Source organism: Rhipicephalus microplus, chromosome 1 (genome assembly GCF_043290135.1).
Source record: "Rhipicephalus microplus isolate Deutch F79 chromosome 1, USDA_Rmic, whole genome shotgun sequence".
In the NCBI taxonomy this organism is placed as follows: Eukaryota; Metazoa; Arthropoda; class Arachnida; order Ixodida; family Ixodidae; genus Rhipicephalus; species Rhipicephalus microplus.
This window is the reverse complement of record NC_134700.1, coordinates 184,100,531-184,126,932: the sequence shown is the minus strand read 5'-3', so window position 1 is coordinate 184,126,932 and position 26,402 is coordinate 184,100,531. Positions and strand designations below refer to the sequence as shown.

Sequence of the window (26,402 nt, the reverse complement as noted above, 5' to 3'; positions counted from 1 at the left end):
AAGATTATGAAGAAGCAAGCATGAAGAATGTCGCAACGAAATTATATAAAGCACATCACATTACCAATTAAGTTATCCTATCAGGCCCAGTGTCGTCCGGTGCCGATATCGCATTTCCCGGCGACCACAGTCATGTAGCGCATCGTGCTTTCCAAATCACACCACCACGACGCCGTCTCCACCAAGATTTACATAATCTTCCGGTGCACACTTGTGGTATGCGAGGATCCACGGTGGCAACAGCCGATGCACGGTGTACTGATCCAGAGAGGGCACCGCAGGAACGCGTCACGCGAACCGCGTCCGGCTAACCAAATTACGTTACACTCTGGGTAGGCGCGATTGCTTGCCGCGACACGAATCAAAGATTTCCAATGAAAATATATGAAGCGGTTGGGAGGCGCGAACACCGCTCGAGTTACGAATTCCACGACAACGAGGAGCCGCGGTTGGCAGGAGCACACACACACACCTCGGCGGGTCCCGACAAAACGCCTCTGGCGGCGCCTCGTCCGAGTGCGGAGCGCCAGCGAGTCGCCGCCAGACCCCTCACGGCCTCCTTTCCTCTCCCGCCGTCGGCCGCCGCCGCTCGCTGCGCAGAAGGCCGCAGGGGGGCTCCCCTTACTCAACTCCCCTTACCTCGATCTCTTTTTACGGGAGCCGAGGGAGTCTCGCTCCTCCGAAAAGGGAAAGCACGGAGAGAGGATAAAAGAGGAGCTCCCGTCCGCTTCCCAATGGCAGCATCCCCTCTCCCCCTGCCTCTTCTCCTCCCGCCACACAGTTGCGCCGCTCGACGCGCTTGTCGTGAGGAAGCGAAGGAGACTCCAGGCACACGGCTCATGCGCAAACCTCACCTCCCTCGTCGCCGTCTTCGCCAGCGTCGGCATGCAAGAGGCAGCGTGAGGGGGCAAGTATTTTCTAAAGAGCTGGCGGCACACGCTGCCCCGACGCGATGGCTACCTTCCCTCGGAGCACGTTCACTGTCACTTCACTCCCTGGCATCTTCGGTCCCCATAGAAAGAGGGGCGCAGGGCTTCAAGGGAGCAACGTTAAGGAGTGAAAAGGAGACGAGACAAACGGCGTGCTATCACTCAACGGGTGACGATGGCACAAAAAGAAGGCTCTGGACAGGCGCACACTTTCATTTTGTAAAGTTGTAGAAAACCATGTGTTGGAAAGTAGGTGCCACAGTGAGAAACCGAAAGCGCCCCTCTTTTTGCTCAATATGCAGTGTCGGAGATAAACGACAGCGGGCAAAATAGGCGTGCCGCTAATCCGCCTCCAAAAGAAGTGAGACTATCCCATGCATAAAGAGAAGCGGGGCACGCACACTTGCGGGGTTCTCCAGTGACCCATTAGCACCACTCTTTTTTTTTTTCAACGGCCATCAGAGTATTACATTCAGGACTGTTCCAGCGTGCGCCCGCGCAAGCAGCTCGTACTACAGTGCAAAATGCGAGCTCGTTTTCTGGGGGCTAAGTGCGAGACATTGAAGATAATTTGGCTGGCAGACCTTGCTGTGGGGCCTGCCTCTATTTCCACCGAAGCTCCTCTACTATGCAACGCTTTCATTTTATTCTTCTGAACTCTTTTTTGGGATGCCTTAATACGACCAGCCGCTTACTACATACAACAGTGGTCGTTCACCTGCTTCTATTTTTGCTATGAGCATTAAAAGTATAGACCTGCTATAAACAGGTCGCCACGTTGAAAGCTTAACGTTGCTGTGCATTTTACTTGCCTCTTAACCAGCTTGCGTAACCAGCTCGAACCACGTCGTACTATAGTACATAGGGGAACTCAGGGTTAACCGTGGAAGTGCCTCAAACTAGCTGGCCGATATTTCAATATGAGGAACTATCGTTTTCAAAGGCGCCATGTCATCCTTTGCATGTTAGTTTTAAAGGGGTTAAGTGGTCAACTAACCCCTTTAAAATTAACACGCCAAAGATGACACGGCGCCTTTGAAAAAGATAGGTCCGTCACATGCGCCACCACCAGAAGTTGACGTCACCACTAACCCATTTAAAACTAACACGCTGTTGTGACTCCGGGTCCTGCCGGTCTCGTTTTCGGTAGCTGGCCTCGTCGCAGGATCCATCGTCCAACAATTCAGCGAGAAGAAGCGCCCGAACGAACAACAGAGATTTATTTACATGTGGAGAAGTGGTCAACTGACCCAAAGAGAGAAGAGTGCGTGTGATACGAAACGTCTTCGGCATTTTATAGCGCCGCGCCGTTGACACTGGGCGCCCCGTCCGCATCGTCAGCCAATACGGTGTCTCCGGCACCTCGGCCACGAGAGAGGGGGAAACACACCTCACAACACATGGAGTGGCACAACCTAACACGAGGTCCATATATGGTCACGGCGCCCTAAAATGTTACCAAACATGGTCACGAACGCACAGCAGACCCCAGAGCTCTCCCGGCGAGGAGGAACCCGAATGGGGAGGTGGGGGTGGACGACACCGTCGGTCAAGAACCGGTTCTCCCCCAAACTCTTCCTGCTTGGCTCCCCAGGGCCGGTCGTAACAGTCTCTCGCGCGGGGGGGGGGGGGCGGGGGTGAAGATCTCGATGGGCTGAGGTTTGCAGCCACTCTCCGGAGAGATCAGCGCCGGCAGTCGGTTTGGTGACGACCGTCTTTGATGAAGTAGAGGGCAACACCTGCTTCATTGAGGGCTCAACAGACATCACATACGCACATGAAAACACAACTACTCAGCCGGTGAGCGTCGGACAATTCCGCCAAACTCCACCAGGCAATTTTCCCCTTTAACTGATAATAAAGGAAATACACAATTTATTCAAAATGTTACTCACACTTTAAGGTGACACAAAACAACAACACTGGAAGCACACCGAACCCGAAACCCTGGATAGCCGTGTCTTCAACGTTTTCAAACAAGTACACCTAAAAGAGTAAAAAAAAAACAATCACTAGCTCTTGTCTAGGTCAGGAAAAAAAATGCCAGAGTTCTCGAGACATCCTCTCGCGTCAGGGGCATCGACTTAAGCCATCAGCGTTGCCATGGAGTACACCCCTTTTGTAGCGTATTTCAAACGTATATTGTTGCAAAACGAGGCTCCAACGCAGCAGGCGGTCGTTCTTAGAGGACATGGTCTGTAGCCAGGTGAGAGGAAAGTGGTCCACTTCCACAATGAAGTTGCTTCCGGCAATATAACAAGCCAGTTTCTGGACTGCCCAAACCAAGCACGCACATTCCTTTTCGCTAGCGCTGTAAACCTGCTCGCGAAGGGTGAGTTTCCGGCTAACATATAGGACGGGATGCTCTTGATCCCCCTCATCCCTTTGACTAAGAACTGCCCCCATGCCTCTATCACTAGCGTCGCATTGGACTATGAAAGGCCTCGAGTAGTCCGGTGAACTAAGCAAAGGTTGGCTCGACAAGGCCGCTTTCAAAACGCCGAAAGCCTTTTCTTTCTCCTCATCCCAGTCGACCATTTGGGGCTTGGTCTTGCGCAACGCGTCAGTAAGGGTGCTGGCAATGTCGGAATATCTAGGGATGTACTTACGATAGTAACCAGCTATTCCAAGAAAAGCCCAAATATCGGTTTTCGTTCGGGGCTGGGGAAAGTCTCGGATAGCTGCCACTTTCATTTCAGAGGGACGGCGATGCCCTCGACCGATAACATGCCCGAGATAGAGTACCTCTGCTTGTGCTAGCTGACACTTGGGCGCCTTTACCGTTAAACCTGCTTTGCGTAGGCGTGTCAGTACTGCTCTCAAATGCGTCAAGTGTTCTGGCCAGGACGAGGAAAACACGGCGACGTCGTCCAAGTAAGGCAATGCGAAATCCTCTTGACCACGTAAAACTTTATCCATTAAGTTGGAAAAACAGTAAGGCGCGTTCTTTAGGCCGAAACTCAGCACTTTAGGGCGGAATGTCCCCAATGGTGAAATAAATGCAGCATACCGGCTCGCCCTCTCGGTGAGCGGCACCTACCAGTAACCTCTCACTAGGTCTAGCGTTGAGATAAATTGCGCGCTGCTTACCCTCTCGACGCGTTCCTCAATGTGGGGAATTGGGTATGTCTGATCCTTGGTGATGAGGTTTAACTTACGATAGTCTACGCAAGGACGCGGATCTTTGCCGGGTACCTCCACGAGAATTAACGGGGAAGTGTAATCACTTTCACACGGCTCAATCACACCCAATTCCAGCATCCTGTTAACCTCTGCTTTTATTAGCTCAAGCCGGCGAGGTGACACCCGATACGTCTTAGATCTTACCGGTGCCGACGAGGTAAGCTCTATGTCATGAGTGAGGACGGATGTCCGGCCTGGCTCGCTTACAAATCTGTCCTGAAACTCGGTCAAAAGACCACGCAATTCCTGCTTCTACTTCGTTGTTAGTTGTGACTTTGATACTAAGTCCTCAACTCTTTTCTCGATCGGGACTTCGTCCGATTCGGGAGCTAATTCAGGAGTTTCTGCCGGAACCTCTTCCGGAACATTTAAAGTCATGTTCACGATGGCTTCCCTCTCGTTGTAGGGTTTGAGTAAGTTGCTATGATACACCTGGTGTGCCTTACGACTTCCTGGTAATTTTACCACATAGTTGGTGTCAGACAATTTTCGAGTAACCTCGGCCGGGCCGACCCATTGCACTTCAAGCTTATTCTTTTGGGAGGGCCTCAACAACATGACCCTGTCTCCTACAGCAAAGTGTCGTGCTTTAGCGGTCCGATCGTAGTAAAGCTTAGCCTTCTGCTGTGCTTTGGTCATCGCACTCTCGGTCAGTTCTTGGGCTTTTGTTAGACGATCTAATAAGGTGAGGACATATTCCACTACTACAGGATCATCACCCTGACCTTCCCACGACTCTCTCAGCATACGAAGAGGAGACCGCAGTCTGCGGCCGTAAACAAGTTCCGCTGGCGTAAACCCTGTTGTCTCATGTGGTGCAGTTCTTAGTGTAAACATCGTTGCAGGTAAGCACATTTCCCAGTCAGTTTTCCGTTCAAAACATAAGGCTCTTAACACTCGCTTCATCACGGAGTGAAGCTTTTCTATCGAGTTCGACTGCGGATGGTAGACTGAACTATGCAGTAATTTCACGCCACACCGCTCTAGAAAGGTTGTCGTTAAGGCACTCGTGAAAATGGTGCCCTGGTCTGATTGCATCTCGGCAGGAAAGCCTACCCGGGCAAACACGGACAGAAGTGCGTTCACTACTTCGACGGAACTTAGCTCTTTTAGCGGGACCGCCTCTGGAAATTAAGTAGCTGGGCAGATTAAGGTCAGGATGTGACGGTAGCCTGAAGTTGTCTTGGGCAAAGGACCTACTGTGTCAATTACCAACCGACGAAAGGGCTCCGTGATTACGGGTACCAGCTTCATTGGAAATTTCACCTTATCTCCCGGCTTACCCACTCGCTGACACACATCACAAGATTTTACAAACCTCTCTACATCTTTAAAGCATCCCGGCCAGTAGTATTCCTGTAAAAGACAATTTTTCGTCTTCTTTACGCCTAAGTGACCTGACCATGATTCTCCATGCACCAAACTAAGCAAATCCTGACGATACGCCTGAGGTACGACTACCTGGTCAAACTCTACTCCTCGCCTATCTAGATATTTTCGATAGAGTATGCCGCTCCTCTCTTGGAATCTCACATTTCGTTTGGCGATTCCCTCTTTCGAACTGTCCTGGAATTGCTTAAGCGTCGGGTCCCCCCTTTTGTTCGGTTATTAATGAAGCGGGACTCACCTGCAGCAGCCGACTGAAATTATCCGAAGTTGGCATGACACACAACTCTTTTGTATTTCCTAGTACCTGGAATGTGTCACCCGCTGTGCTATCCTCTGTACTACCAGGAATCGGCTTGGGAGCAACGGCATTTTATATTTGCTTGGTCAACGAGGCGTAATTGACCCCTTCCAATTCGGGAGGAGGTTCATCGTCGCCTTTAGGAATGGTTGCTTCCGCGACTACGGCTTCTGCAGCTTGTTCTCGCACAAGTCGATTTGTTACCGTGGTGTCCAACTCGCAACCAGGCCCGTTGTCGATTTGAGGCTTGTTTGCCTCAGTGAATGTTGCTCTTGCAGCCAGCGCACGTGCCTTCGATCTAGTCAGTGCCTGCACTATGCCTTCTCCCAACGTTAGACCTTTCTCCTTCAGCATTTGATCTGACTTATTTGAAAATAAGTAAGGATACTGAGGGGGTAGATATGGCGATACCGCGGCTTCCGTTTCCAACGTACCAAATGCGCCTTTAAGGACAACTTTAGCTACGGGGAGGCACTGACTGTTTGCTTCTACGGCTTGTCTATTTCAGGCACAGTCTCCTGAATACTGTCCGGACTGAACAAAAGACGGATGAACTACGTCCATAGTGGCTGCGGAGTCTCTAAGAACCCGACACTGCTTGCCGTTGACGGTAAGGTCGTACATAAAGGGCTCTAACAACTTCATGTTCTCGTCGGCTTCATTTATAGATAAAAAGGCCACCTTTTCTTTCGGGCAGTGTTTCGCGAAGTGCCCTGTTTCGTGACAATTGAAACAAGCAGCCGGTTTTCTCGGCTCAAATTTCCTTTTGCTTGCCTCTGCCGACGCCCCATGGTTAGATGAATTGTTTTCCTCACCCTTTTGTGCGAGACTTGTCGGTTGTTTTCTAAACGGCGCCTTATTCGGTAGTAGGAATTTTTCCCTTTTAGGCTCGCTGTTCGCCCCGAGGGCGCGGCGCGTAACGAATTCTTCAGCGAGCTCTGCGGCTTTCGTTACTGTGTTCACGTCCGGTCTATCCTGCACCCAGAACCTCACCTTTTCTGGTAACCTTTGATAGAATTGTTCCAGACCGATACACTCGAGCACCTTGTCATGATTCCCATACGCCTTTGCCTCTTTGAGCCACTCCCCCATGTTGGCCATTAACTTGTAAGCAAACTCCGGGTATGAATCATTGTTCTCTTTTACGGCGTTGCGAAATTTTTGTCTGAAACCTTCCGCTGACAACCTGTATTTCTTGAGAATGCTCGACTTTACCTCACTGTACTCGTCAGCCTCCTCTTTCGTGAGGTGCGCGATTACTTCTGAGGCCTCCCCCGGAAGTAGGGACAACAAGCGTTGAGGCCACGTATCCTGGCTGAAACCTTGCCTTTCACAAGTTCTCTCAAAGTTGACGAGAAACAGCCCAATGTCCTCCCCTAGCTTGTACGATCTCATTAGGTCCGTCATTTTGAACCTGACCCGCTCTGCGGTACCGGATGCCTCGCTGCCTCCTGTTCTACTATTATGGCTAATCTCTAGCTCGAGGCGCTTCATTTCAAGCTCGTGCTTTCGCAGCTTATCTGCCTCGGCTTCTGTCGCTTTCCTTTCGGCCTCGGCCGCGGCCGCCTTTCTTTCGGCCTCGGCCGCGGCCGCCTTTCTTTCGGCCTCTGCCGCTTGCCTCTCCTGAATCTCCTCGACACATTCTGACAGCTCGTCATCCTCCGCCCCCAATGCGAGAATCGCCTCTATCAGCTCTGGCTTTCTTTGAGAGTCCGACACCTCCAGATTCAACTCCCTTGCAAGAAGCAACAACATGGACTTTCGCAGGGATTTCAGATTCATGGCTGCCTCCAGTACCGCTGTGTCTGTTCCACAAAGATTCCTGTCCTGCAACTAATTAACCTTGACGGCAACGACAGCTCTAGATACCTGCCTTGCCTCAAGTTTTCCGTTAACTTAGTCTACAAATAAAGCTTCAAAAGCTCTTACACGGAATCCTGCCCTGTCACTGTTAACCTTGACGCCACTGACAGAAAGAGCTTAACCAAGCTATCACACAATTTCTGCCTGACGCAAGTTACCTGTTAACCCAATGACCAAGACAGACCCTCTCTACCAGCTTTTACTTAACACATAGAGTAAATGCCTGGTAAAATTTAACAGAGCAAGCCGGCACTCACCCAGTTCGCCGTCATGTCTCCGGCGTCGTGCCTCTCAGAAGTGCCGTTCGATTCCCTCTGGAAGTCGATGAGCTCGTGTCCTCCTTCTCCTGTCGTCCCGTTGTTGAACTTCGGGCTCACTCCGTCCAGTGGTCGCATTCGGGGTTATCGGCATCCCGCCGCTGCCATCCAGTTTTTGTGACTCCGGGTCCTGCCGGTCTCGTTTTCGGTAGCTGGCCCCGTCGCAGGATCCATCGCCCAACAATTCAGCGAGAAGAAGCGCCCGAACGAACAACAGAGATTTATTTACATGTGGAGAAGTGGTCAACTGACCCAAAGAGAGAAGAGTGCGTGTGATACAAAACGTCTTCGGCATTTTATAGCGCCGCGCCGTTGACACTGGGCGCCCCGTCCGCATCGTCAGCCAATACGGTGTCTCCGGCACCTCGGCCACGAGAGAGGGGGAAACACACCTCACAACACATGGAGTGGCACAACCTAACACGAGGTCCATATATGGTCACGGCGCCCTAAAATGTTACCAAACATGGTCACGAACGCACAGCAGACCCCGGAGCTCTCCCGGCGAGGAGGAACCCGAATGGGGAGGTGGGGGTGGACGACACCGTCGGTCAAGAACCGGTTCTCCCCCAAACTCTTCCTGCTTGGCTCCCCAGGGCCGGTCGTAACAACGCCAAGGATGACACGGTGCCTTTGAAAAACATAGATCCTTCTATCGAAACATCGGCCAGCCAGTCTGAGGCATTACCACTGTTACCCGTGATTATCCCACTACGTTGTCTCGACAGGGACACACGCCACCACCAGGAGTTGACATCACCATTAACCCCTTTAAAACTAACACGCCAAGGATGGCACGGCGCCTTTGAAAAAGATAGGGCCACACACGCGCCACCACCAGGAGTTGAGGTCACCACTAACCCATTTAAAACTAACACGCCAAGGATGACACGGTGCCTTTGAAAAAGAAAGGACCTCCTATCAAAACGTCGGCCAGCCAGTCTGGGCCACTTCCACTGTTAACCCTGATTATCCCACTACGTTGTTTATATCTGCCGTCTCCCATCTAGATTTCGGATAGTACATATGCTGGGTTAAGCTATCACGCGCAGTTAGATATCACAGCATGTATGCTTTGACCTTCAGTCTCAGAACTGACATGTGTGATGATGATATGTAGGGTTTAACGTCCCAAAACTACCTTATGATTATGAGGGACGCCGTAGTGAAGGGCTCTGTATATTTCGACCGCCTGGGGTTCTTTAACGTGCACCCAGATCTGATCACATGGGCCTAAAGCATTTTCGCCTCCATCGGAAATGCAGCCGCCGCAGCCGGAATGCGATCCCGCAACCTGCGGATCAGCTTAGCCCCTGGGCCACCACGGCGGGGCGAACTGACATGGGTATAAGATATATTTCTTTTGTCGGTGAGAACTGAAATGCTCTCCTCGTAAGATGCTCATTTCCACCACTACTGACTGAGGTCTTGAATTCCACTAGAAATCGGATGTTATTGCCCGTCCTGCTATGCACTGTAATGTATGTACGTATGTATGTATGTATGCATGTACGTATGTACGTATGTATGTATGCATGTATGTATGCATGTATGTATGCATGCATGCATGCATGCATGTACGTACGTACGTACGTACGTACGTACGTACGTATGTATGTATGTATGTATGTATGTATGTATGTATGTATGTATGTATGTATGCATGTATGCATGCATGCATGCATGCATGCATGTATGTATGTATGTATGTGTGTATGTATGTATGTATGTATGTATGTGTGTATGTATGTAAATTCTATCAATATATGACCGTTGACGAAACACATGGTTATCGCAAAGTGAGATGAGCCGGATGAACTAGGCTTCCTTGCAAAACCATATGTAAAAGGTTAAACGTATTGAAAAATTACGTTTACGCAACGACGAACATCGTGTTTTAAGTAACTGCAAATTGCGTCAATAAGGCGACGCAAGTATTGATTGAAAATGAAAAAAATAAACCTCTACCTGGTGCAGAAAGCAGGCCTTCTACTCCACCATCGCTTCTTTCGAGAGTGCTCCGAGTCGTTTCTAGCCAACCCGTGCAGAGCTAGCGCAAACAACTCTTACCACATCTGAATACGCGTCAATTCTGCATTTTCTTATTCGATTCAGTGAAAATGAAAAAAAAAACAACAGAATGCTTGACCCGCTTTCTAAGCTTCACATTTAAACTTCTACTGCACAGAATTTCATACAATAACACCTATAGAGAAATCCGGCGCTGCGATCGTGTGCCCTCATAGGAATTATGGGAAGTAAAGGCTTCGGATTGGATCGCGTTAGCCAGTGAACTGTCTACGGGTCTTTTTCTGCAGTTTCAGTTTCGTTCTTCGCGTAGAGTGGGTAGTGGGGTGGGTTCAAAGGACTTATGCTGCGCCTTTGTTGTTTAAAGAAGCTAAAAACTGCTAGGCCTCTCAATTTACTGCAATGCAGGAGCTGTATAAGTCGTGTTTGGCACTTTAAGCGAAGTGTCATCCACTCACCACAGCGCATAAATGTAGGGTCCCATGCCAGTGCAGGATATTGCACCGATATCACGTTTGTCGTTAGTGCGTCTTGCCAAAACTTGTTGAAATCAACTGCAAAATGACGGTGACGCGAAGTAGACGCACCGCTACGCTCCTCTGACTCGACTTCAAAGCAAAACTAGAGGTGCGTTGGGGGCAGACCGTTTGAACAGACGCACCTTACATCGCAGTAGACAGAACGTTAAGTGTTCCTCCCTTAATACTGTGCTGTTATTTCGATAAATAGATATTGCGTACTTTCGAGGATAAACCAAGAATGTTTGTTTTCAAATGTTGTACAGAGTAATTCATTACGTCTTGATGCCAAATCTAGAACGCAATGGCAGATCAATGATACCCTGGTGGTTAAATTTGTCGAGCTTTCACTTCTACCGCCGAGTCACAAGAACCATTTGCAATAAAGTTTGCGTACAAAAAATTGAAGCAAGTTTAAATTTGATATAACTTCATATCACTTTGTATCACACTCGGAAAAGAAGCGTCGCGAATTTCAACAACGTGATCCATCCGAAGCACATCCAAAGCCTGTACTTCCCATCATTCCCATGTGGGTACAAGCGCCGATGAAGGAGCCCGCGTAGACACTAGCGCCAGATTCCACTCTAGGTATTATTATGTGAAACTGAATGTTCTACTGGGACCACTTGCGGTTGTGTACCACTGTACCTGCGCATAATACTTGCGTGAGCGACGTCTACCAAACGACAAAGCGAAATCACGTGCTCTGACCAAACGCTTGCTGAGCGACTCCTCAAAAACCCTGCGGTAGCCAAAAGGTTCACCGCTCTCCTTAATAACGACCGCTAGTATGTTGAAACTGTTCTTGCTGGCGGCATGCTTAGTCCCAACTGCTCAATTCGGTAACGAGCAAGAATCTGGGCAAAAGAGTTTATGTCTTTTATATCTCATTTTTTTCTTTGTGTGTGTTTGTGTGTGAGCGCAACCAAGGATCGACCAAACCAGCAAGAAGGTTTAAGTTAGCCTACTTTAGGGGCGCCGGCGTTACCCAACTTCGTTATGTACCACGTGAATAAAGAAGGAGGAAGGCGTGATGGGGAGCTCGGAACGAGGGGGGGGGGGGGTCAGAGATCGCTCGACTTCATCGCTTAATGCTGTGCTTGTTTCTTACACCCAGTGCCATTAGCCAAAACGCATAGGGATTGCGCAATGCTCAGCAATGCGCGTTGGACGTAGAAGGAATGTGGCGTTGGCGTCGCGTTACGGCAGCCGCGGTCATTTTGTTGTTGCACTCGGGGTTTCGCTGCTGGTGACTATCAAGGGAATCGGACTGCGAACACGACTGGTTAATGAACCGATGGTGGCGCATAAGCAGCCGCCCGACTGACTCGCCGCACTCCCGGGCTGCTCTGCTCTATTGCGTGCATTTCGTTCGGCTGAAACGTTCAAGCTATGTATACGGGCCTATGGGTCTGTATACGTATACGCTTCCCTTCAGCGTTGCATCGAGATTTGCCTGGTATGTCGCGCTCACTCTAACTACTTCTCCGAGCTGCGCAAACCTCTACGTAGTGTTTATTGCAATCACATGACGAGAATTGTGTGCTCTTCATAATTAACTAGGTCGATAAGAGGGCCACTGCTTCTACGTGCGTGAGCACATTCATTTGTCTGCTTGAAGAAAAGCCGTTTTTTGAGGAGCAAAGCTCTAAAGCCATGGGTCTGTCGCCCCTATAGCTCGTACGTGACCACCTACTTCAATGACTCGGCTCACCCACAGGTCGCGGGAATGAATCCCGGCTGCGGCAGCTACATTTTTGATTGAGGCGAAAGTGCTGTAAGCCCGTGTGCTCACATTTGGGTGCACGTTAAAGAACCCCGGGTGGTCAAAATTTCTGGGGACCTCCACTACGGCGTCGGCGTCTCTAATAATCATATGGTGGTTTTGGGACGCTAAACCCTCCACGTATCAATCAAACGATGATTCACTCAGCAGGTGCGAAGAAAGACAGACACAGATTGACGGATGGACGAACAATTAACGGGTTACCGATAAAACCCTCCGAATCTTCCTCGCCCCATTCATCAACATTCACTCCTTGGATAAACTGTGAATTTATGATATATATATATATATATATATATATATATAGAGAGAGAGAGAGAGAGAGAGAGAGATGGCGCGCCCCGCGAACTTCTGAGCGACAGAGAGAGGGCTTGTTTTTCTATTCGAAGCCGTCGAAGCCTTGCTCGTTCAGTTTAACATGGTTGTTCGCAAGACGACCGCGTATCAACCGTAAATAAATGGCCTAACCGAACGATATACTACACTCTCGGTGATATGCTTACGATGTACACCACATCCAACCATGCAAGCTGGGACGCCATCCTTCTTTTCGTCACATATGCGTACAACATTGCAGCGCAAGCGACCACGGGATTCTCACCGTTCTTTCTTTTATACGGACGTGAGCCATCGTGTATGCTAGACACCATGCTTTCTTATACACACCTGACGCTTGCAAGTACAGTCCGATTTCCGACATTGCCAGGTACGCAGAAGATTGTCGGCAGTTGGCTCGTTTCTTTACGAGTGAGGACCAAGGTCACCAGAAGCTTAAGCGTGACGACGACCGACCTCATGCTACTTTCTAAGCGGGTACCCTACTGTGGCTCTGAGCCCAACCGAATACACCTGGCATATCCTCCAAGTTATCACGGCCCCTACCGCATTCTTGCTCGGACTTCTCCCGTCAATTACGATGTAGAGCCCTTGACACCATCTGACGACTTGTGTCATCGTGGCCGAGAAATTGTCCACGTCTCTCGCATCAAGCCATATTATGACCAGGCTAGACTACCAATGCATTAAGTCGACAGGATGGCTCCTCTATTCCTCGGGGGCAAACGTAGTGAAGATGACGACGAAAGACACGATCAAGCAAGCAAGCACCAGCCTCAGTAGCAGCACCAGACTCGAGCTCCCACTTGCCCGCATTTTCGCTGCTTGACGTCCGCTTCTCCTCGATGGTTCACGGTTTACGTTTGTCGAGCTTCCCTGACTTCTAGCGTCAATGAACCACGTCACATATAAATTATGTTACATCGTACATAATGAAAGTCATAACATAAACGGGGAGAAGAAGACGATGAAACTGTTTCTGCTTGTCTAAGTAGCTCTGTCGGCATTTATCGTTATTTTTGTTGATATTACAGCTCAGCACTGGTAAAGACGTCAGACGACTCGAAAAGGTACTTGCCGTGTAGGCGGCCGACGGGTGCTGTGCGGCCCGCCGCATCGAATGGTGCTATAAGAACCAAAACGAGTATCAGTGAGAGCGCCGCCATGACCTTCCAAGGTGGAACACCAGGTCAGAAGCACCAACTGGTTTGCGCAAGCATACCTGACTGCAAGCGACAACACAGCGCTGAATCGGAGGACGAATCAACTGTTATCGGGGACCACAACGTGGCGAACCTCACAGATCTAGGCATGGAGGGGGGTGGTTTCCGTCTTGTGCGACATCGCAAAGACAGGACGGTGGGCATTCCTGTGTTTATTGCTCCAACATCCGAAGGAGCTGACTTGAGGCACGTGAACCCTATAGACCTATACTCTGAAATTGAAACTATTCTCGGTGGAGCCCCAGTTAGGAGTCATTTCACAGCACAGGCAGCCCTGATCTTGGATATAGAGACAGAACACCAAGCTAATAGGCTTCTAGAGACCAACACTATCTGCGACCTTGCCATATCTGCTCGTGTATTACACAGCTACACGAAAAATACATGCATTGTAAAAGAAGTCCTAAGATGGTACTCGGACAAAGAGCTGTTAACCTACCTGAGACCTCAGGGAGTATACCACGCAAGAAGAATCATACGACGGATCCAAACCTCATCCTCCAAGTGGGAATCAAGGCGCACTGACTCTATGGTTCTCACATTCGCTCCCAATTCGGAACGCCCAGAGAAGATCAACCTTGGCTTCACAAGACACGAGCTTGTAGACTACGTGGAGACACCGCCACGCTGTTTTAAATGTCAGCGTTTTGGACATGTTGCTAAGCACTATCGTGGAGAACAGAGGTGTAAGCGCTGTGGGGGGGGGGGGCTCATGACTTTAAGACGGGTACAAGTAAAGAAAAACTTGTGTGTGCAAACTGTGCCAGCGACCACCCACCTGGATACGGCCGATGTCCAGCACGAACAGCTGCGCAGCGAAGAAATAAGACGTTTGTCCTCGGCCCGAAGACTGTGAACGAACCATCGCTCATAAAGAAGACGTCCGGCGCACCACAACTTGCATGGTTTGGACAATGAGTATGCAGGAAATTTTCCACGCCTAAATCCGACAAGAGCTGGTACTGAGTCAACGCAAGTGCCTAACGCTGGTGAGAAATGTATCACGAAATAGTCCGCCAAGCGCACCTATGCTGATGCACTGAGCCCACCTCAAGTACCACCTGGAAGCAAAAAGCAAGAAAACCTCGAGCACATTATTCGCGCTCTGTTCACCGCACTACGTTCACACGTTGCTAAGATGCCTGCGAGTTCAACGAAGGACATGTTGGAAGCAGTCCTGGCTCTAGAGACAGTGTTACTTTTCTCTGCTTCCACATACACACAGTAGAACAATGGCAATGTCTTGCCCACCTGGTGTATTCCGTCCTTCAAAAGTGCCCTTAATAATGCAGTGGAACTGCGCCGGTCTTCTAAAACGTCTGTGCGAACTCAACCTTTTCCTGCACGACATTCTAATACCAATCTAAGCTCTCTCAGAAGCCGGTCTCCTGAATGCAAGGACGCTCCCAGGGTACGCCCAACACGGCAACCCGAGCATTACGTCATTTGCAAATGGTAGCGCAACGATATACATAAGGCGGGAAATGTCTCATGTCATCTTACCTGTGCAAGACCTCTGTTCCAACTCACTGGAAGTCGGTGCTGTGCAAGTGTGCCTGGGGAACCAAAAACTGAATGTGTTATCGTTGTACATAAGCCCACGAAAGAAGGTCTTCATAGAGGCTCTCCTAAAGGACCTTTGCACTCGATGTCCCGCTCCTCGATTAATAGGCGGTGACTTTAACGCGCACCATCCACTCTGGGGAGACAAAAATGTAGATTTTTGAGGCAAGAAACTTCCAGTAGCTGCGGATACTGCCGACTTATGTGTGGCCAACGATGGCTAACCTACATTTTTCAGGCCACCAGATTTATGGAGTGCAATAGACCTTGTACTTCACTCCACAGACCTTCTGGTATCATCGACCACGGCTCCAGACAGGATGGGCAGCGACCATTTCCCCATCTTCACCAATATCCTGGGATTTCGAACTGCTGGTCAACGATTCTGCAATGTAACACGCTGGGACACCCACAGAGAAGCGTTGGACAGATCCACTGGTGAGCTGTTCGCAGATATGTTGCAAAGCAAGCGAGCGGCAACTTCGTTGCTGAAACTGCCCGACCATTTTCCTGCTCTTGACTTGAAATTGAAGAACCTCTGCGCAGTACGTACACGAACGGAGCGGAAACTATCAAAAACAAAAGAAAATCCGTCTGCGAAAACCGAATATAACAGGATAAACGCTGCGATCCATCGCCATACAAAAAAAATTAACACGAATTCAATTGGCCGCTTTCTGTGAGAGTTTATTACTGCCCATATCCTTGTCAGGGGCGTAAACGTTGATAAATACTCTTTCTGGGAAGATCCGCTTACACAGGCGATTCGAAGCAACTCGCTTTGAAACAACGAAAAAATTTGCAAACCCTTGCAGAGGATTTCGCAGACGTGTACACAACTGGCGGATCAGCAGGAGCGGCGATTCCTCTGTCACCCCAGTTTTTTCACACGATGGATACGCCATTCACCTTTCGAGAGCTGGATATGGCACTTAGCAAATTAAGAAGACGCTGTGCCGTGGGTCCTGATTTGATCAGCAATCATGCTGAGAAATCTGCTATATGAGCAAAAAAGCGTCCTTTTGGACATATTTAATCATGTCTGGAGCACGGGAGAGATCCTAGTTGTTTGTAAGACAGCATGCGTGGTGCCAGTCCTAAAGTCCGGAAAGGATCCTGCGAGCCTCGCATCATGTCCACCAGTATCTCTTACATCATGCGTATCTAAGTTGATGGAAAGATTAATATGTACAAGCTTAACTTGGTACCTTGAACAAGGAAGAAGATCATCATCGTGTATGACGGGGTTTCGCCCACGACTGAGTGCCCTGGACAATGTTTTGGATCTATTAGGCCACATCGAGCACCACCACGTCAGCGGACTCTCGACACTCACCGTCTTCATGGACGTTGCCAAGGCATAAGATTGTGTGCTCCAGGCAGGCATCGTGAACGGGCTCCAAGCCGTGGGTGTGTCGGGAAATGCTCTTCGGTTCGTACATGAATTTCTCAGAGACCGCTGTGTCCGGGTTAAATTTAGAAATGTAACGAGCGAAGAGAGACGCGTTTCCCTCGGCGTCCCACAAGGATGTGTTCTATCTCCCTTGCTTTTTAAGGCTGCCAAGGCGAGCCTTCCTGACACTCTACACTTAGCTCTGAAAGCAGTTAAAATATCCCTCTACGCCAATGTCATCTGCATTCCGATCTCAGGGTACCAGCACAGACGGTGGGCCCGGATAGCACAGAGCGTTATTTAAATCATTGAGCGTCACTTGTTGACACAAATTGGTCTTCATGCTCTTCCCGGGAGCGAGACGGAAGCCCACACGTCTGTCGCTGAATATGGCCACTCAATTCGTTTTGCAACAAGTGTCCGTTCTCTGGGCATTACTATCAACAACAAGCTATTATGGCGACGTGCGGTTGTTGGTATAGTCACTGCATTAGTGCAAAGGATCAACGCTCTTCGTCGCATGGCAGGGGTACGTTGGGGCAACAATCCTATGTCCATGCTTAAATTGAATGCTGCGCTTATAACAAGCCGCATACTTTATCAGCTGCCCCTGATATCACCATCACCGAACCTGTTCGAACGCCTAGAGGTAGTGCACAGAAAGGGTCTTCGCTTGGCGATGGGAGTTCCTCAGGCGGCTTCAAACACGAAGGTCACCAATGAAGCCGAGTCTCTCCCAAGGCCTTTAGGCGTGTCAGGCCTTATTGACGCCGCTGTCAAGACTGGGTGAGTCCTCCGCAGGCACGGCGCTTTTCCGGTGGCTAAGAGCAAGAGCTGGCTCACATTTCAACGCGGCACTGAACACAATTCGATATTTAGGCTTGAAACTACCTAAACGGCGCCCTATGGACCCGCCATGGTCTTTTGTGGATGTTGCGTGTAACTTCAGCGTACCCAAGCTACCAGCGAAGCGCACTATTCCAGCCGCGGAAGCAATATATTTTGTGCTGGTATACTTGAGCACCATGTACCGCGGCCACCTACAAGTGTACACCGACGGATCAGTATGCACACAAACGGATAGGTGCGCAGCGGCTTTCTGCATACCCTGTCTTGGCGTGTCATGGTCGAGCCACATGGATCACGTGGTTTCGTCCACAACGGTAGAAAGCGCTGCAATCACGGCGGTTTTGCGAAAATTGCGATTCTTTTCTGCACTAGATGTTGTAGTGCTGACGGACTATAAATCGGCGCTACAAAGACTGCATTGTGGCCTACCTCAAGAAAAGTTCACCAGTCAATCTGTGGCACTAATTAAACACCTAATTGGCAAGAGTTTTAATATAAAGTTCCAGTGGATCCCATCCCACGTTGGCATTTAAGGCAATGAAAAGGCTGATGCCCTTGCATGCGAAGCACGGACATCGGTTCCAAAAGTAAGAACTCCCAAGACTTACCAGAACAACAAAGATGTGATACGCAATCATTTCAAGGCAATCTACAAGTTTCCACACGAAGCATGAGTAATTCATGAACTTTCTCGTGAACAAGCGACGCTGTTGTACCTCATAAGAACCGGCTCCGCATATACCCCGGCCTGATCATTCAAGACTGGGAGATACGCTTTTCCGTTCAGTGGTTTCTGCGGTGATCTCGGGGGTATTGAACATTTCATTTGGCTTTGCCCACAGTTTTATGTGCAAAGAGCAGCGATGATCCGCACCTTGCAAAAAGGCTGTCATAGGCACCGGACAGTTGATGACGTCATTTTCCCTCAAAGACCCACGGCAACTAGGAGGAACGTGCAACGAGTTTTGTGGGTCTTCCTGTGAGACACTGGGCTGTCTGACACGTGGTGACAATTTGCAAACTCAGGAGATGCTAAGGCAGAACAATTTCCAGCCATGCAGGCCAGGCTAACCCCACCTGCTGCAGCACCACCACCACCACCACCACCACCACCTCTTGTTAATTTTATCTTCCTCCCTATGACGGCTGCCGAGCACATACCATTGCACAGCGCTGTAGTCGGTAGCGACGCCTTATATAACATATCGCCTCTTGCATAAGAAATCACACAAGGACTGTTCCTGTTTACTCTCTAATGAAGTCATTCAATTTATTAGGGGTCTTCTTTTCACACCTGCTTCTTCTTACAGGCGCGTTAAAACTCTCCGATTCTTCGCCCCACTCATCAACATAATTATTCACTCCGTGGATTCGCTGTGAATTTACACACACACACACACACAAACACACATACACACACACACACACACACATATATATATATATATATATATATATATATATATATATATATATATATATATATATATATATATATATATATATATATATATATATATATATATATATCTTTGCCGCCTTCTCTGAAACAAGGAATACGATAACACACTCGACGTCTGATACATGAGTGCGTATTGTGGGTGAGTCTTTCTTTTTAGGCACCAAGTAATGGCTTATCGTTATCTCTATGCGGGACAGCGAAAAAGCGCATCCCTTTGCTTGAGCTGCTCTTGAAATCTTAGTTGAGTGCCAAACCTGGATGATTCGTTGTAACAAATCGCAGTTAAGAGCCCGTCTAGGCTCGTTTCAGTCCTGTAAGTGCTTGTTGAACGACCTGAAGCGACGGGAAATGTTTAAGTTCGAGTGTAAGATACATCTTACACTCAGATATTGCGCCCTCCTGTAAGGTGGCACGAGGGCATGAGCCTCGTATATATATTTATTAGAGAACACACTAGCTGCGATATCGGAAGATGGAAGGAGAAGGTGATCTTATATATATATATATATATATATATATATATATATATATATATATATATATATATATATTGTTACGTCTACGAGGGGTTTATTCGAAGCAGACGTAACGGTCGACTCGACGGTATACCGCAGTGAACGGGCAGCAGCGAGCTTTTGCCACCAACTGAACGTCCTCCTCTTCTGCTACCATCATGTTCCCCGCTACACAGGTGCACATACCTAAATTACATATGTGGTAACATTTCCCTCCGCGCAGGCGAGGCCCACTGGGCGAGTCAAACAGTCTCTCGAGGAATAAAGCGCTTCAAACGTGCAACATGGACAAGTTCAGTTATTGCAGACCGTCGGCCGTTTGAATGAAGACGCGCTATGCGGTAAACTAAATCACTGATACGGTCTACAGCAAGATAAGGTCCCGCATAGTGCGCCAGCAGTTTCTCGCTCAAACCGCGTTTTCTAGTTGGTGTCCAGAGCAACACTAGGTCGCCGCGATTGTACGTCACGTGTCGGCGTCGGCGGTCAAAATGTGCCTTCGAGCGGTCTTGCGAAGCAAGAGTGCGCAAATAACCAAGGCGTCTAGCTTCTTCTGCCCTACAGATGATCTCGGATATGCAGGGATCATGATGGTGCAAACAGCGAGCTTTTGCCACCATCTGAACGTCCTCCTCTTCTGCTACCACCATGTTCCCCGCTACACAGGTGCACATACCTAAATTACATATGTGGTAACAATATATATCACAATCTCAAACTATATGCAAAAGATTCATGAATCGTATTTATGTCCCCAATCCGTAATCTTTTGAGGTGCTTTAGGGCGGAACCTTTCTACAACAATCATTTCACGCAGATGTAACAGAGCACTGTATTAGCCAGCTCAATGAACTTATCTGACGTACAAATACTACAAAATGAGAGCGTGAAAATCTAAAGCAGTAATTCATATCATCTCTTTATCTATTCTAGGAACTTTGTAGTATTTGAATGTATTTAAACTGCCTCCTTAAGCCAACCTTAGTTCTTGTTTTTGGGCCAGTCCAGATTTCATCCCTATGGTTCGCTGAACATTTACAAGACTGCTGACCTCGCTGTATCTGCAGGAGCTTTATTCGGCAAATTCTGCATGAATAGTTGCTACAGCAATCACGAAGAGAAACTGTGTGCTCAAGAGGGGATGACTTCAGAGTCACTACATTATGATTCAATGAAGGGCATTATAATGTATGAGCTCTCCCATTACACAGTATTCCTACTCAGATAGTGGTCTTGCACTGTAGTTAGCGTTCTCTCAAGAAACTGTTCTACTCTTGAAAGAGCTTCATTCTAAAGTTGAACCAGGCACATTCAGTTTTTGTACGAGTTTGGAGCCCACATCATTTTTCTGCAAGAAAGTGTAGTGTGAGTGAAGTCTATCCTTCTATTTGTTAGAGTTAAAAGCATGAAACTTTCTCGTATGTTTGTAGCAACAAAAGCAACAAGCTTTTATTCAGATAAAAGAAAAAAAGACTCGTTAAAAAGGAAAAAAAATTAAACAGTTCTTAAGAGTTTCGTTTTTTATTGACGTACGGCTGTTTGCGCCTTTGCGAGATCATTTTGCCAACTGAAGCTCACTAGCGCTACCAGGCAATAAAAAACGTAGAGGTTGTTTTTTTGCCGTTGCATAGCACTGTCGCCGAAAGTTCTAGCATTTTTCTGAAATGCTAATGATGGCGCTGTATTTTATGTGCAAGCGATAGGAATACGCTGCATTAACAGAAGGATGCTGTGCGGACAGGCAGTGACGGGTCATGAATCGATAGTTTAGAACACTCAGCTAGTCAAAGACTGTAAACGATCGATACGATAAAAAGAAAGCGTCTACCCCACAAAACAAAAGCACGAGGTCTAATAAGCACTCGCTTTCTGGTCTCACGGTCCAGCTGATCGAAAGTTTCTGAAGCCAATTAATGCATCGCCATTTGAGGGCCCTCGTAGAAACATCAAAGTGGACGTGTGATGTAATAGTACTGCATTTCAAAAATGACGAAAAACATTATTTTCATAATATTCTTCTTTGCCCGTAAGTGCTCGTTAAGGCACTAGCCGCATCGTTATTGTAACACAGATATGACGCACAGAGAAGATGGCTCGCAAAAAGATTGACTGCTTTGACCAAAGGCCCCCAACTATTTACGAATGTGGACCTCATTAGTCACCGTATCTGGGGACGATGAATGTACTTTCGATGTTTTTAAAGATCGCATACGGTGAGCGGAGTCAATTTAGTGTCGTTCTCAGCGGTAAAGAATTGTTACTCTGCAGTTACAGTCGGGGAAATGGCGACCAACCGCGATGGTAAGCCTTCTCTCCATCTTTGTCTCCTTCTCTCCCTTCGTATTTCATTGCCTTCTTCCCTTTGAACTTCTTCTCAGCCATGCCTCTTATTGTAGCATTTGAGTCACCTCAACAGTAGCTTCTGATTTTCTTGTTTTCTCTGTTACTTCGTGTTTGTTTCTTTTGCTGTTCCACTGCATTTACTAATTAGGGAAGTGTACCCTAAACCATCTTGTAACGGAAATACTTCTAAAAAAATCACAGCATATCCTCGTAGTGAAAGATGATTGGTGAGGCAAAGCGTTCATCAGTCTATCCGTGCTGTCGTCCGCCCATTCGTTCTTTCTACCATCCTTCCATGCGTCCATCCATGCGTCCGTCCGTGTATCCGTCCATCCGTGCGATCGTCGGTGCATCCGTCCTTCCGTGCGTCCCTCCATGCGTCCATTCTTCTATATGTCTGTCCGTCCATCCGTGCGTGCGTCCGCCCCTCTGTCTGTCTGTGCGTCCATCAGTCCGTCCGTCTATGTGTATATCCGTTCATCCGTTGAGCCGTCTATCTAGTGAACGCCCCAAGTACAGCCAACTCACATATCTTTATCATGTATTCGTCACATACAAGTGCCGCCATCCAGCGGATATTCTAAGGACCACTCTTTCGGGTATGTGCCACCAAGGGCTACATACACCACCGAAGGATGGAGAGACCAACACCCCAAGGAGCTTTGCCCCTAAAAGTAAGAAATTGTACTCATTCTTTAACAAAAGAAGAGCCAAACCAAATTGGCAGTCGACTAGTTGGAGTACCTGACATTCATCAGCTCACCCATAACTTTCAAACAGTTGACAAGAAATGCGGTGTTCATGTGATGTGCACAGCATCGGGCAAGTTGATGCGGTTGCACCGAGCTGTGAATGATAAAAAAAGCAAGAATGTACGAAGAAACACACTACCAAGTTTGTTTTTGTGTTGAAGGCAGTGTTCCCGAATGGGCACCTTTTTTCATTCTAATTCTACTCCAGGTAATGAAAACTTGCCGCAATTTTGTTTCTTTTAATTCTTCGGAATGAAAAAAAAAAGTTAGCGCAATACTAGCGCGGGAATGGGCGGGCAGTTCAATTCCATTACTGGAAATTACTCGACAAAGCTCTCACGATGTAGTTCCTACGTTGAGGAAAGAATAAACGCCCCATAAAGCTGATGTCATCCGATGTATTAGGAACTGCAAAAGTGGGCAAGAGACGTTATCGAAGCCGAGGATTAGTATCTCGGTGACATATCTCGTGGAGTTTCGGGCAAAGGTGTTCATGTGTCTAGACAGGGGTAACAGTATAGAAAACGGTTTGGAGGGGGATTCATAAGATGACACGGCACACAAGCTGGTATTCGAAAGCTTGCAGTGAGCACAAGCATCGCGCCAGCGTCAATAAGCATCACAACTTTGACTTTTTATGAATATGTGTCCCAGTCACCACTACCAACAAAAGAAAAAAATCACAGCATACCCACGGAGTGCATGATGATGAGTGGGGCGAAGTATCTACCAGTCCGTCCTAGCTTCCATTCGTCTGTGCCTCCATCCGTCAGTTCGTGCGCCCAGCCGTTCTTCCGTGCGTCCGTTCGTGCTTCCGCCCGAACGTCTATCCCTGCGTTTTTTTCGTGCGTCCGTCCGTGCGTTCGTCTGTTTGTCCGTGCATATGTCTGTCTGCCTATCCGTCCGTGCGTCGGTCTATCCGTCCGTCCATCTAGTGAACACTCCAAGTACCACCATCTCGCATCTTTTCATCATATATTCATCATATAGAATCACCACCATCCAGCAAACATTCCAAGGACTAGAGGAGAGGTGGCATGGCCGGACTAGAGGAGCGGCACCGCATGCACTCTCCTACGGCCTGCGCTTCGTGTCTAATTCCATGGTTTCAGAGAGAGAGAGAGAAAGAGAGGCTCAAGAAAGTAAAAGACGCAACTTCTGCAGTTCTCATTGTGAGCACGGCTCGGCGCCTGTAGGTAGGGGAATTGATCGATATGTGGAATTCAACGTCCCAAAACCACGCTATGATTATGAGAGACGCCGTAGTGGAGGGCTCCGGAAATTTCGACCACCTGGAGTTTTTAACGTGCGCCGAAATCTGAGCACATGGGCCTACAGCATTTCCGCCTCCATCTGAAATGCAGCCACCACAGCCGGGGTTCGATCCCGCTACCTGCGGGTCAGCAGCCGAGTACCTTAGTCACTAGACTACCGCGGCGAGGCCTTTAAAAGAACAGTGACTTCATCTTCCACGCCGAGTGTGTCCAGTATTCCCCACAATTCCTCTTGAACCACGCTATCGTACGCTCCCTTGATATCCAAAAATGCTAGTCACAGGGGCTTGTGTTCATTTTCTGCTATTTCAATGCACTTCGTCAGTGAGAACAGATTGTCTTCCAACCTGCTGTGTTTCCGAAACCCATTCTGCAATTCCCCCAGCCCCACCTCATCCTCTATTCATGCCTGCAGTCTTTCTTTTATAATCTGCATCGCCAGCCTGTAGACCACTGGTGTCACTGTTATAGGACGGTAGTTGTTTATGTCTGCTTTGTCACCCTTTTCTTCATAGATCATGCTCATCGTGCTAAGTTTCCACCCATCGGGGACTTCACCATCGATTATTATTTTCTTACTGCCTCTCTTAAAGCCTGCTTAGACTTCAGACCTAATGTCTTTATGAGCATAATTGAAATGCCATCTGGGCCTGTTGATGTACTACTAGGAACCCTCTTCTCAGCCCTTTCCCACTCTCGTTGTGAAAATGGAGCCATTGCGCCACTTGATACATCCTTGTCTATTGTGGTGCATAAAGCACTTCTCTGTAGAAACGTTTCTGTCACCCTTGTTCTTATATATTCAATAGCTTCGTCCCCTTCTAGCCTAGCACCTTGAGCTGTAGTTATAAACCTCTGCTCTAGGCTCGTCTCATTTCTTAGGGAGTTTAGATGGTTCCAAAATTTCGCAGCTGCCTTTCTATCTTTTTTATGTACTTCTGCCAGGCACTGAGCTTCATTTCTTCTAATTTATTTTATTTTATTTATTTACAGTACCTTACAAAGCTCACGAGGGGCATTGTGTAAGGGGGGCGGTACAGATAATATGTTAGAAAAATATATCTACATATATATCTACACATACATGGGCAAATATTGATTATAATTGAAATTGCAGTTCAACTTATGAACATGTAAGCAAAATACATACTAGAAAAGTGAGTTATAGTATGTGAAGGTGAAATACAAAAAAAATATTATGACAGTAACTACAACCTAGCAATAGTGCGAAAACATCGGCAACAGTTCTATAAACACTGATGATTGCGAAGATGCGATAGAGCTGTTTTTGGTGCATAAGTATTTTTTAAGAGTATGATAGAACTTTGTGTGGTCTTGTTCTGACGCAAGATCATCTGGCAAATCATTCCACAAACGAATAGCTCGTGGAAGAGCCGACTGGTTGAAAGCGTTAGTATTGCCGTACATGCGTGATAAGCTAAAGGTGTTATGTAGTCTGCTCGAAGTTCGATGTGCTAGAATAAAGTGAACAGATGGCATCATGCTGATGTGGATGAGTTTGTGAAATAGTGATAAAAGTGAGATGTCGCGGCGAATTTTCAGTGGATCTAGTGCAAGGCTATGTTTAGTCTGTGTTACGCTGGACGGGTAGCTGTGATTACGCGCTATGAACCGACTAATCTTTTCATTTATCAGAAGGGATGCATGCCTTCTACAGCTTAGAAAGATTTCCCATTTTCTTTCAACATCATCTGTCGGTTCACCCCGCTGCTTAGCATGTCTGTGTTCCCTAGAGGCTTCCGGACGTTTCGCTATGGCTCTCTTAACTTCCTCATCCCACCAACTTTTGTGTTGTGTCTTCTTTTCTGGGGTGACTTGTGACGTGCATTAGCAAGCTCTAGCTCAAACAGTCTAATGAGATAAGTGTATTTCCACACTGTTTTAGTATCTTCAGTAGTTACTTTCTCTATTGGTTTAGTGGCTATTTCAATTTGCCTTTCTGAATAAAAATTTTCCTGTAGTTGCTCAACTTGTCCCCTTCCCACTTTCACTGCTCTTCCAAAACTTAGCTTGATACGTTTGTGATCACTACCCAGACTTCTGGAGCCACCTTCATCTATGTGCATTCCCCTGAGCTTATCATACATCCTGTGTGACTTCAGGGCTTAATCTATCGTGGACTGCAGCCTTCCTACCTCCCATGTTATTTGCCCTTCACACATCTCGGTAATATTGCAAATGATCAAATCATGCCTTTCACACATATCCATGATCATTTTGCCTGTTGGGTCGGAATACCCATCAGTATCTTTTATGTGCGCATTCGTATCTCCTAGTATAAGTATTTTGCACTCTGCTCCTAATTCCTCAACGTCCTTTGTTATACACTCGACCATTGCCTGGTTTTCCTCTTTGGC

General features: G+C 47.9%; 1 protein-coding gene across 5 annotated transcripts in view; it reads right to left on the bottom strand.

Annotated features, from left to right (window-relative positions):
• Positions 1–26,402, bottom strand: part of LOC119178536 (neuroligin-4, Y-linked) — a 523,045-nt gene that overhangs the window by 324,288 nt on the left and 172,355 nt on the right. The window contains exon 1 of one of the 5 annotated variants that reach the window (XM_075888791.1): positions 473–552. The exons of 3 other annotated variants lie outside the window; for them this stretch is intronic. The gene's annotated coding sequence lies outside the window, so the exon portion shown is untranslated. Of the gene's footprint in view, positions 1–64; positions 553–26,402 lie in introns of those variants that run through there. One more of the 5 variants, XM_075888779.1, reaches the window with a different exon arrangement.